We start from the raw sequence: 12,366 nt of genomic DNA, 5'->3' as shown, positions 1-12,366 counted from the left end.
GTAGGATGCCTCAGGGCTCGGCCGTTGTGGGGATCAGACCCACAGTCTATCAAGTGTTGGATACCTACTGACTCACTGCCTTTAAAACCTCTCAGTAGCCTTCGAAGTACATTTTACATATGAGGAAATCATGGCCAGAGAGGCTAAATGATCTGCCTGAGATCACACAGGTTGTGAGTGGCAGAGCTGGAGTTTGCTAGGCTGAGCATGCTGTGGAAAGCTTGAATGTTTGGCTCAGAAGAGTATCATTTTAATTTGACAGGCAGTGGTGGGAGGGCCAGGAGAGATGGCAGAGCAGGGCAGGGTACAGAAAGGAAGTGTTGGGACCTGGCTAAGGCCAAGGTCAAGAGTCACTTTAAAGAGGGTGTCAGGAGACTCTCAGGTGAATTTGAGAAAGGGGGAAGGTGAGACATAGGGGAATGGGGCTGCCCTGGCACATGGAGAGGGGGAGCTTGGACTTGGGAACAAGTCTGGTCTGAGTCTCGGTCCTGGCAGAGGTGAGCACTGAGGCTGTAGGAGCAGGTGCACTATTTGGATGAGGGCTGACAGAAATGTGGGGAGCTGTGGAAGGAGGGCTTGTGAGGCCCCTGTGGTAGTATCAGGCTAGGACTGAGGATCCCCAGAGCCATTGAAGCTTTTGTAACCACCAGGGTCTGATCTGGGATATGGGAAGGGGTTCCCACGGAAGGAGTGACACTAGTAGAGGCCTAATTGAGGACCCCGGTATCTCTTCTGCCCTCAGGTATGCTGCATAAAATAGCATACCTGTAAAGCGGAAAGGAGATTTTGGGCCATGAACTCTTGGGGAGAGGGGACGCTGGGGCCGAGAAAAGAGCATATGGGGGGTGAGAGAGGGGAGCCAGACCAGTGCCAGGCTGCCACAGCCGGGTGATGGGACCGTTTCTCCCTTCTTCTCCACTTCACATACACACAGACAAGGCATCAGGGCGGGCGAAGCTTGGTCTGCAGTCTGTCTTCTCAGTGGCCTCATCTGGGTTCATCATGGGCCTCTGACTTTTTGGTCCTGGACCCTGAAGCAGACCTTCCAGGGACACAGGCAGCAGTGTGACCCAGGGCTCAGGCTCAGGCTGCATGGGTGTGGATTCTGGTTCTGCCACCCAGTTCATCAGTGATGGTTGTCTGCAGGTCTAGGAGGAGCCCTTTTCTGCCTTCCCTTTGGGTGCCATCCTGGGAACAGTGCCCAGGGAGTGTGACCTGGGCTTGAAGTTAGGCAGAAAGTGGTAATGGCGGGCGGGCATAGTGACCAGACTTGGGGTGATTCAGCTTCTTCCTGCCAGGGCCTGGAAGCCGTTTATTTCTTCTCCCACCCCTGTCACGTGGTGGGGCCCCAAGGCTCTTGGCCTTCTGGAAAGGACTGGACTGAGAGCTCTGACTGGCTGACACCCTGTAGTCCCTGGATGATTGCTGGTTCCCTGCTCCTCAGCTGGGCTGAACCAGGCCCTCTGTGCGGGAGGCTAGCAGGGGTGGGGAGTAGGGTGGGGGGCCTAGGTCCTCTCCCCATCCCTCAGCAGGCTTGGTCTTTATTAATCCACTTGTTCATTCATTCTTTCATTCAAATTGTATTTGTTGAGCACGTACTCTGTGTTGGGCCCCCCGGCCTGAGATTAGTAAATCACAGGCCCTGCCACCAGGGAGCTCACAGTCTGGTGGGGAAGCAGTTGAGCGTGACATATACTGTGGTAGGGGAAGCCTTGGTCAGTTGGAGCTGAGGAGACCCCTCACCTAGTTGAAGAAGTCAAGGAAGGCCTCCCAGAGCCGGTGGTAGCCTAGCTGTAGCCTGAAGGACATTTGAAGAGTAAGCCAAGTGGAGTGGGGAAAGGGTTTCCAGCCTGAAGATAGAAGAAGGCCTGAGGTTGAGAGAGAGTGGTCCATTTGAGGAACCCAGAAGTTCACCATAGGTGGAGGAAGTGCCAGGGGTGAAGGGCCAGGTGGCCAAGGTGGAGCCACAGAAGTCAAAGGGACCACATTCTCCAGCAGCCTACCAGCCTTGCCAGGGAGTGCGCCCTCGTCCCGATACAGCAGGGAGCCAGGGGTGAGTTTTAAGCATTCTCCTGGCTGCTGCTCAATTCATTTATTCAGTCCTTCATTCACAAACAAATCTGATTTAGGACTACTAGGACCCAGGTGTTGTTCTAGGGCATGAAGTGGTAAGTGGAACAGTAGAGGTGTGTGTGGGGTAGACCCTGACTAATAAGTATGTAATATGATGTCTGGCAGTGAGTGCTAAAAGCTATGAAGAAAAATAAAGCCTGAAATGGGGTTAAAGAGTGTCAGGGAAGGCCTCTCTGAGGAGGTGCTGTGTGAACAGAAGGAAGCGGGGCAGTGAGCCCTGTGGGGACCTGGGGAAGTGCTTTGTAGACCAAGGGAATATCAGAGACAGGAACATGGCTGGGTGTTGGAAGAAAAGCAAGAGTCGGTGGAAGGGAGAATAGTAAGCAACATGGGGAGGGCAGATCCTGGCTGCTCTGGTAAGGACTTGAGCTTCTTCTTTGCGATGGGAGCCATTGGAAAGTTGTGAGCAGAGGAGAGACCCGACGTGACTGACATTTTAGCAGGATCACTCATGTTGCTGTGGTGAGAATAGATGACATGGGCAGGAACGAAGCAGGAGGCCCATGTGGGGTGTGATGTAGAATCTAGGTAACAGCTGATACGGTGTGAACCAGGGTGATGATAGAGAAGGTGGTGTGAAGTGGTCAGACTCCAGATGTGTTTTAAAGGTCAAGCTGAGAGGACTTGCTGACTGACTACATGTGGTGTGTGAGGAAAGAAGAGTCAAGGATGAAGCCCTACCCGGGCACTTGAGCGAACTGGTGTGTGGAGATGCTGTTTACAAAGTGGGAGGATAGAAGAGTAGGGGAAAAAAGATTGGGGCCTTGTGGTGGATGTTGTTTTGACATGTTTGTATTGAGATATTGATTAGACATTCCAGTGGGGATGCTGAATAGGCAGCTGGAGAGAGTCTGGAGCTGAGGGAAGAGGCCACCTGTGAAGAGAGAAACTCAGAAGCAGTGTGTGATGGAGCCAGCTCATAGCAGTGTGTGAGGCGTGTGGATATGAGAAACATTGTGAGCTGGTTATGGAACACAGCCATTGTTAAAAATCAAATTGGGGGGCTTCCCTGGTGGCGCAGTGGTTGGGAGTCCGCCTGCCGATGCAGGGGGCATGGGTTTGTGCCCCGGTCCAGGAGGATCCTGCGTGCCGCGGAGCGGCTGGGCCTGTGAGCCATGGCCGCTGAGCCTGCGCGTCCAGAGCCTGTGCTCTGCAGCGGGAGAGGCCACAGCGGTGAGAGGCCCGCGTACCGCAAAAAAAAAAAAAAAATCAAATTGGGGACTTCCCTGGCGGTCCAGTGGTTGAGACTTTGCCTTCCAGTGCAGGAGGTGCGGGTTCGATCCCTGGTTGGGGAGCTAAACTCCCACATGCCTCGCGGCCGAAAAACCAAAACATAAAACAGAGGCAATACTGTAACAAATTCAATAAAGACTTTAAAAATGGTCCACATCAAAAAAACCTTTAAAAAAATCAAATTGTATATACTTAAAATTAAATATTAAAAGAACAAAGGTAATTTTTAAAAACTAGTAAAAGAGCAAATTAAACCCAAAGAAAGCAGAAGAAAAGAAAATAATAAAGATAAAAAGCAGAAACCAATAAAGTTGAAGACAGAAAAACTAAAGAAAATCAGTGAAATGAAAAGATGGTTCTTTGAAAAAGAATCCAATCAAAAAATGGGCAGAGGACCTAAATAGACGTTTCTCCAAAGAAGACATACAGATGGCCAAGAGGCACATGAAAAGATGTTCAGCATTGGTAATTATTAGAGAAATGTAAATCAAAACTACAATGAGATATCACCTCACACCTGTCTGAATGTCTGTCATCAAAAAACCCACAAACAGGGACTTCGCTGATGGTCCAGTGGTTAAGACTCCACACTCCCAATGCAGGGGGCCCGGGTTCAATCCCCGGTAGGGGAACTAGATCCCACATGCTGCAACTAAGAGCCCACATGCTGCAATGAAGATCCCGTGTGCCACAACTAAGACCCGGCACAGCCAAATAAATGTATATATTTTTAAAATCCACAAACGATAAATGCTGGAGAGGGTGTGGTGAAAGGGAACCCTCCTACACTGTTGGTGGGAATGTAAATTGATACAGCCACTGTGGAGAACAGTATGGAGGTTCCTTAAAAAACTAAAAATAGAACTACCATATGATCCAGCAATCCCACTCCTGGGTGTATATCTGGAGAAAAACATGGTCCGAAAGGATACCTGCACCCCAGTGTTCATTGCAGCACTGTTTACAGTAGCCAAGACATGGAAGCAACCTAAATGTCCATTGACAGAGGAATGGATAAAGAAGATGTGGTACATATATACAATGGAATATTACTCAGCCATTAAAAAAGAACAAAATAATGCTATTTGCAGCAACATGGATGGACCGATGGACCTAGAGATTGTCATACTGAGTGACATAAGTCAGACAGACAAAGAGGAATATTGTATATCACTTATATGCAGAATCTAAAAAAAAAATGATACAAATGAACTTATTTACAAAACCCAAACAAACTAACAGACTTAGAGAATGAACTTATGGTTACTGGGGGTGGTGGGTGGGAAGGGTTGGGCGGGGAGGGATAGTTAGGGAGTTTGGGATTGACTTGTACATGCTGCTATTTTTTAAATGGATAACCAACAAGGACCTACTGTATTAGCACAGGAAACTCTGCTCAATATTATGTAACAACTTAAATGGTAAAAGAATTTGAAAAAGAATAGATACATGTATATGTATAACTGAATCACTTTGCTGTACACCTGACACTAACAACATTGTTAATCAACTATACTCCAATATAAAATAAAAAGTAAAAGAGAAAAAAAAAAGAAAAGCACTTATTAGCCCAGCCGCTGAGGGGGCTTTCTGGGGGCTTATTGGTAAGAACATGAGAAGCAACTGTCAGTCCAGGTAAAAGCTACCCTTTGCTAATACCTCTTGCCTTGGTAAAGGCGACACCTTTCTTAGGTGGTGGTTGGAACAGCAGCCAGAGGAGATCAGCCTGCCCGTGGGCACCTGCACCACTGTTCCCTAGCAACGTGCTCTAGCTGCGATGAACTTTTATGCTGGCAGATGGAAGTCAGATCTTGGTTGGCAAAGCCTTCTCTCCGGAGAAGCTAAAACTCATAGAAAAGGTACACCTTAACTAAGGTGTAGTTGGACTTTATTCCTTTTATCTCACCTTGCCTGGTACAATAGGGTAATTAATCTATCATTTGTTTTGAGTATGTTTAATTTCTTTATTGGTTTATTAAGAGACATCCTGTATTCTCTTGGCTAGTGAAATTATTATAATTCCCACAGTGAATCTGTGTTAAATAAATTGCAAAGACAAAAAAAAAACAATTACAGATCAGCATCCCTCATAAATGATGAGGTTGGGGGGCTTGGGGAGGGGAGATCTTGGAGGCTGTGGTAAGTACTTCACATTTTTCTGCAGTCCCTAGTAAAATCTTCAATGCGAGCTCCTTGACAGAATATTAGCAAATTGAATGTAGCAGTATATAAAAAGATACATCATCACCAAGTGGCTGTTTATCCTGGGAATACAAGACTAGTTCAACTCCAATCACCACATAAATAGACTAAAGAAGAAAAAGCCACATGATCATCCCAATAGATGCAGAAAGAACATTTGACAAAATTCAGTATCCATTCTTAATAAAAACTCTCAGCAAATCAGGAACTAAGGGAACTTCCTTAACCTGATGAAGGGAAACCACATAAAAACCTACAGCAAACCTCAAATAGTCAAAGACTGACTTCTTTTTTTCTAAGATTGGGAACAAAGCAAGAATGCCGGCTCTCACCTCTCCTTTTCAATATCGTACAGGAAATCCTGGGCAGTGCGGTAAGGCAAGAAAATGAAATAAAAGGCATACTGAATGAAAAAGAAGAAATAAAACTGTCTCTATTCATAGATGACACAATTGTCAGTGTAAAAAAAATCCCATGGAATGTACAAAAAAATCTCCTAGAAATAGCAATACGTTTAACATGCTCCTGAGGTCAACATACAAAAATCAACTGTATTTTCTATATACAACTGGGAATTGAATTTAAAAAACAAACATTTACAATAGCAGTGAAACAAATGAAATATGTATAAATCTAGCAAAGTAATATGCAGGGTTTTTATGCTGAAAACTACAAAACACTGATGAAAAAAAGTTTAAAAATCTAAATAGAGAGACATACTGTGTTCATGAGTTGGAAGACTTAATATTGTTAAGTCCGCCCCCTAAATTGACCTATAGATTCATTGCAGTCCCAAGTAGGAATTTCTTAGATATCAAGAGTCTGATTTGAATATACAGAAATGCAAAGGAATTGGAATCGCTAAAACAACCTTGAAAAAGAGGAATACAGGACTTTCCTGTTGGCGCAGTAGATAAGAATACACCTGCCAATGCAGGGGACACGGGTTCAAGCCCTGGTCCAGGAAGATCCCACATGCCGTGGAGCAGCTAAGCTTGTGTGCCACAACTACTGAGCCTGCGCTCTAGAGCCTGCGCGCCACAACTACTGAGCCCACGCACCACAACTACTGAAGCCCGCATGCCTAGAGCCCGTGCTCCACAACAAGAGAAGCCACTGCAAGGAGAAGCCCACACACTGCAACAAAGAATAGCCCCCACTCGCCACAACTAGAGAAAGCCTGTGCACAGCAATGAAGACCCAATGCAGCCAAAAATAAAATTAAAAATTAAAACTTTTTTTAAAAAAAGAGGAATACATTTGGAGGACTCATACTAGCTGGTCTTAAGACTTACTACAAAGCTATAGTAATCAAGACAGTGTGGCATTGGTCAAAGAATAAATACATAAGTCAATAAATCACAACAGAGTTCAGAAATAGACCCACACAAATATAGTTAATTGAGTTGACAGAGTGCAGAGACACTTCAGTGGAGAAAGATTCGTCTTCAATAAATGATGTAGCAACAACTGGACAGCCATGTTTTAGGAAATGAACCTTGACCTATACCTGTCATCTTATACAAAATTTAACTCAAAACCAAACATAGACCTAAATGAAAAATTATAAAACTTGTAGAAGAAAACAGGAAATAAATCTTTGTGACCTTGTGTTAGGCAGAGTTCTTAGCTACAACACCAGAAGCACAATTCATAAAGTTAAAAATTGATAAATTGAACACCATCAGAATTAGAAACTTGATCTGTGGAATTAAGAAAATAAAAAGACAAGTCAAAAACAGGGAGAAAATACTTGCAAATTATATATCTGACAAAGGTTTATATCCAGAATATATAAAGAATCCTCAAAACAAGAAAATAGTCAACTCAGTTTAAAAAAATAAAGATTTGAAAAGACATTTCACCAAAGTAGATATACAAATGACAGATAAGCAAATGAAAAGATGCTCAGTGTCATTAGTTGTTAGGGAAATGCACATTAAAACCACAATGAGACATGGATAGACACCTATTAAAGCGGCTTAAAAAAAAAAACCCTGAACATAGCCTGACAATACCACATGCTGGTGAGGATGCAGAGCAACTGGAATGCTCATATGTTATGGTGGGAACACAGATGATGTGTTTCTAAAGAAGAAAAAGCCACAAGATCATCCCAATAGATGCAGAAAGAATATTTGACAAAATTCAATATCCATTCCTAATAAAAACTCTCAGCAAATTAGGAACAGAAGGGAACTTCCTTAACCTGATGAAGGGAAACCACATCGAAACCTACAGCAGACCTCAAACTCGATAGTCAAAGACTGACTTCTTTTTTTCTAAGATTGGGAACAAAGCAAGAACGCCGGCCACTATGGAAAACAGTTTGGTAGTTTCTTATAAAGTTCAACATGTTCTTATCATACAGAATCCCAGTCTCACTCCTAGGTATTTACCCAAGATAAATAAAAATCTTTGTTTATACAAAAACTTGTACATGAATATTTTTATCAACTTTATTTGTAACAAAACAAAACTAGAAACAATTAAAATGTTCCTCATCTGGGGATGGATGGACCAATGTGGTAATCCATGCACTGCTTCTGCTCCACAGTGGGAAGGAATGGACTGCTGATGCCCACAGCAAACACATGCGTCTCAGATGCATGCTGCTGATTGAAAGAAGCCAGACTCGAAAGGCTGCAAACCTTTTGCTTTATTTATGTGACAGTCTGGAAAAGACAGAACTATAGGGAAAGTGTTTTGTCAGGACTTAGGGGACATTTCCACGACATTGGGGTAGCACAGGGGAATCTTGGGGAGGGCATTGGAACTGTTTTGTATCTTGGTTGTGGTGGTGGTTACACAACTCTACGCATGTGTCAAAACTCAGAATTGTGAACCAAAAAGAGTGAATCTTAATCCGTGTAAATTTATAGCTAAAAAAATTTAAGGTAATAAATACTCAGAACGTATCCTTTCCTAATGTTTGACTGTTATCTCTGCTCCCGAGATTACTTCCGTCTATTGCATCTAGTGGTGGAAACGCTTCTCTTCCTGTGCTTCTGTGCTTCTCTTCCCAGTTCCACCGTCAGGACACCGCGTGGGTGGCTGGAAATCTGATGTGGTGGGAGTATTTACACCATAGAAGTTGGGAAATGCTACAGACCAAGGCTTAATTTATTGTTTTGTTGATTGTCTAGACTTGAGAAAGTGATGACGAAAACGTTAGTGCCAATTAAAGTGTGTCATCTATACATAGCACAAAAAATTGAGGAAATTGTCTTACAGTATTTGACAACTAGTACTGATTCAGCAAAGAGGTCACTCACTGACAAGTGAAATTCTCACACATATATTTCTGTTGTTTTACTTCCTTACTCCTTAAGGTAAACAAAAATATCAACCAATATTCATGTCAGAGCTAGACTGTTGGCTGCAACCATAGGTTGGCTATGGATGCAAGAGTTCAGCAAAAATCAAAGCCTCAGTGGAATTTAGAGTAAAGAATATTGCATATTGTGTTATTTGGGAATTGTGTGCTATAATAGGAATAAAATGTATAACGAAATGTATGGTTATATATGCAGTCTCTCCCAGCCCCACCCTGAAAAGCTGGTTGTTGCACATTATCCAGCAAACCACTGCTTAGGAATCACGGGAAACAAGGAAGAGAAGAGGACCAAGGTCAGAGGCTTGGACCAGCTCAACATTAGAGATCAAGAGAAAGAGCTGGCAAAGGATATCAGGAGCAGGGTAAGTGAAGGGTGTGGAGGTGGAAAGCTAGCGAAAGTGTGACAGGGAAGGAGGGAGTGGCTGCCGGCTGCACGTGCTGCTGAGAGAAGGGCTGGACCGTGTAGGGAGAATGGTGGCCGGCTGTGGAGATGGGGTCTGAACACTCACCTGAGGAGCTCTGTGTAAGGGGAGGGGAGACATGGACTCAGAAAAGCTTTTTGTCTTTTTTTTTTTTTAAACTCTGGGAGCTATCAGAACTTTTTGTGTGTGCTGATGAGAATGATCCGGGGGGAAGGAAAACTTGGCGAGGCAGGAAATGGAGGGGAGAATTGAGGGGTAAAATCCTTGAGTGGGCCAGGATCCAGTGACTAGTCAGGGGGTGGCCTTACCCAGGAGCCTGGAGAATTCCTGCATCCTGACAGGCAGAGTCCTGAGGACCCGTGCAGGGATGGGGCAGGTGTGGTGGGAGCGTGAGGGCACTGCCGGCCTCCTTGAGTCAGCCTTCTGGGAGGAAGACTGGGGGCACCAGCCCCTTTGCTGCTGTCTAGGGCTCCAGAGGGATGGTCAGAACCTGGGCTTTAGAGGGACTGGATCTTGCGGCTGGGAGGAGGGGCTGGGCGGCTTGTGAGCTGTGTAACTTGGGCTCCGTGCCTGAGTCAGTTCCCACAACTGTGAAGTTTGAGGGGCAAGAATAGCAGCAACACCTCACAGGCTGTAAACAAGCAACGGGGCGGGTGTGTGTGTGTGTGTGTGTGTGGGTGGGTAAAGGCCTGACGGGGGCCCTGGGCGTCCCCAGCATGTGGCCGCTCCTCCTTTCTTCCTGCAGTGGGGTGGTGACCCTGGCCTGGCTGGAGAGCGGAAGCTGTGAGGATTAAGGCTGCAGAGGGGAGGTGGGGCCTTTGAAGTGTCTGCCTAGGCGCTGTGGGAGGCGCTGCAGGGCAGGGGGGAGGGCAGCTGGGCTCTGCCCACCCTGTGCACAGGTTGTGGCCAGAACAGGTGTGTGGGGCGGCCAGGCCCAGAATGCCAGGCTGACGAGGCGCCGTCTGGCAGGGAGCTGGCCAGGCCTCACCGGAGGAGGTGTCATAGAGGGAGATGATACTGAGGGTCACCGCTGCCCTGGCTGAGAAGCAAGAAGCCTCAGGATGCTGAGGGGAGACAGTTCTCTTGGCGGTAGCCAAGGGGCAGGAGCAAATCCCCCCAAGGACACGGTGAGGTGAGTCTCCCCTGAGCTCAGCCCAGGCCACGCCGCTTCCGATCATGGTCTCTGAGGAGGGCAGAGGAGGGTCTCAGGATTTCTGGGCAAGGCCTCTGGTGCCTCCTCAGTGACCTGCTCTCTGCCTTCTAGTATCTTCTGATAGATTGGTTTAAAGCAATGAATCACTCGAATGGTTCAACAGCTATTTGTCAAGCACGTGCCAGGCCCTCTGCTGGGCAATGGGGTGACCAAGACCAATGCCGTTTGCCCAAGGAATGCAGGACAGTCCTGTGAGGGCTGGCGCCGTGATACCACATGCCATGGCCAAGAGGGCCGAGCCAGGCCTGATGAGCAGGAATGGTTGTGGGCCAGTTTCCCATTGTGGTATTGATACAAGGGATGATTTTAGGTGATGCATGAATGAGCATTTGCTAAAATTATTTTAACGTGTATTAGAAAAAATGTAGCACATCAAACATGATTTCATAGATATTGCTTAGGAGGAGGCGAAGTTCAACAAAAGTCAGTCTTTTTAGGTAAATAATGGTATTAAGGTTGGGATGGCAAAGGTGATGACTGGGACATGCAAGTGATGGGCTCACAGGGAGAGCACGGGTGTGTCCCAGGAATCGCTTCCAGGGGGCAGTGTGGGTGTAGAGGGCAGGGTCATAGTGCCAGGCATTCTTGAGGCAGGCATGGGGGGCCCCAGAGGATTGTATGCAGAGGCTCGACTCTTGAGAAGCTTTTGGAAGCTTCCTTTGCCACCAGGTGGAGAATGGATAAAGGATGCTGGGGGCTGAGGGAGGTGGCTGTCCAGACGAGGGGTGGGGCTCAGCCTCTAAGAAGTAGATGGGCTGAGTGGGGAGTTAGACTGGATGGTAACCTGGCACTGGGGTGCAGGGCTATAGGACATCAGCAGATGGGGTGAAGCAGCTGGGGACAGATGGGCATCTGAAGCCCGGAAGACAGTTTCGGAGTGTGACAAACTGATGGCAACAAAAGCCATGCAAATGTTCCAAGCGTCAGCATGGATTCTGAGTCAGCCAGGAGGAACGGCTGAGTAAAGGGAGGCCAGTGCCTGTGGGCCTGGCCCCGTGAGGGATCCCCAGGGTGGCCATTTACTGTGTCCTGAGCCTTGGAGAGTCAGTGATAACAAAATTAAGGATTCCCGTCCCTGTGAAGCTTACAGTAGAAACAAATGGATGCGTAAATAGTTCAAAGCTATGAACAAGGAGGTCAGGGTAAGGATTTATCAGGGGAGGTCTTTCTGATAAGGGGACTTTTGACAAGACACCTGAAGGCGATCCTGAGAAGAAATAGGGGTCTCTGGGGAAAGTGGAACCACAAGTGTAAAGGGCAAATGACAAAGATTGGTGAGAGGAAAGGCCAGAGACAACAAGAGGCCATACCTGTCATTTAGGACTCTGGCTTCTAGAACGTGGAAGCCACTGAAAGGTTTGAGCTAAAAGAATTGACATGCTCTGACTTGTATATAGGGGTTACGGTGACTGCCGTGGGAGAAGGACCATCAGGGAAGCCTGGCGGTGGGTAGCCTACTGCAATGGTCTGCGTACAGACATGGGAGCCACCTCCTGGCATGTGCCCTCCAACTGTGGACCAGGGGTGGTCTGTGTCACCAGTAGAATACTGAAGGGATGACGTATTGCTTTTGAGATCAGGTTTTTATAAAACACTGTAGCTTCAATCTGGTTGCCGTTCTCTCAGATCATTCACTCTGGTGGGAGGCAGCTGCCATGGGAAGGTCCACCTGGCACGAGCCGAAGCCTTCTGCCCACCTGCCACGTGAAAGAGCCTGGAAATGGACCCTCCAGCTCACAAGCCTCCAGAGACTGCAGCCTCATAAGAGACCCTGAGTCAGAACTTCCCACTAAGCTGCCCCTGGATTCCTGACCTTCAGCAACTGT

The sequence above is a fragment of the Phocoena phocoena genome, chromosome 3 (assembly GCF_963924675.1).
Source record: "Phocoena phocoena chromosome 3, mPhoPho1.1, whole genome shotgun sequence".
NCBI lineage: Eukaryota > Metazoa > Chordata > Mammalia > Artiodactyla > Phocoenidae > Phocoena > Phocoena phocoena.
This window is presented reverse-complemented; position numbering follows the sequence as displayed.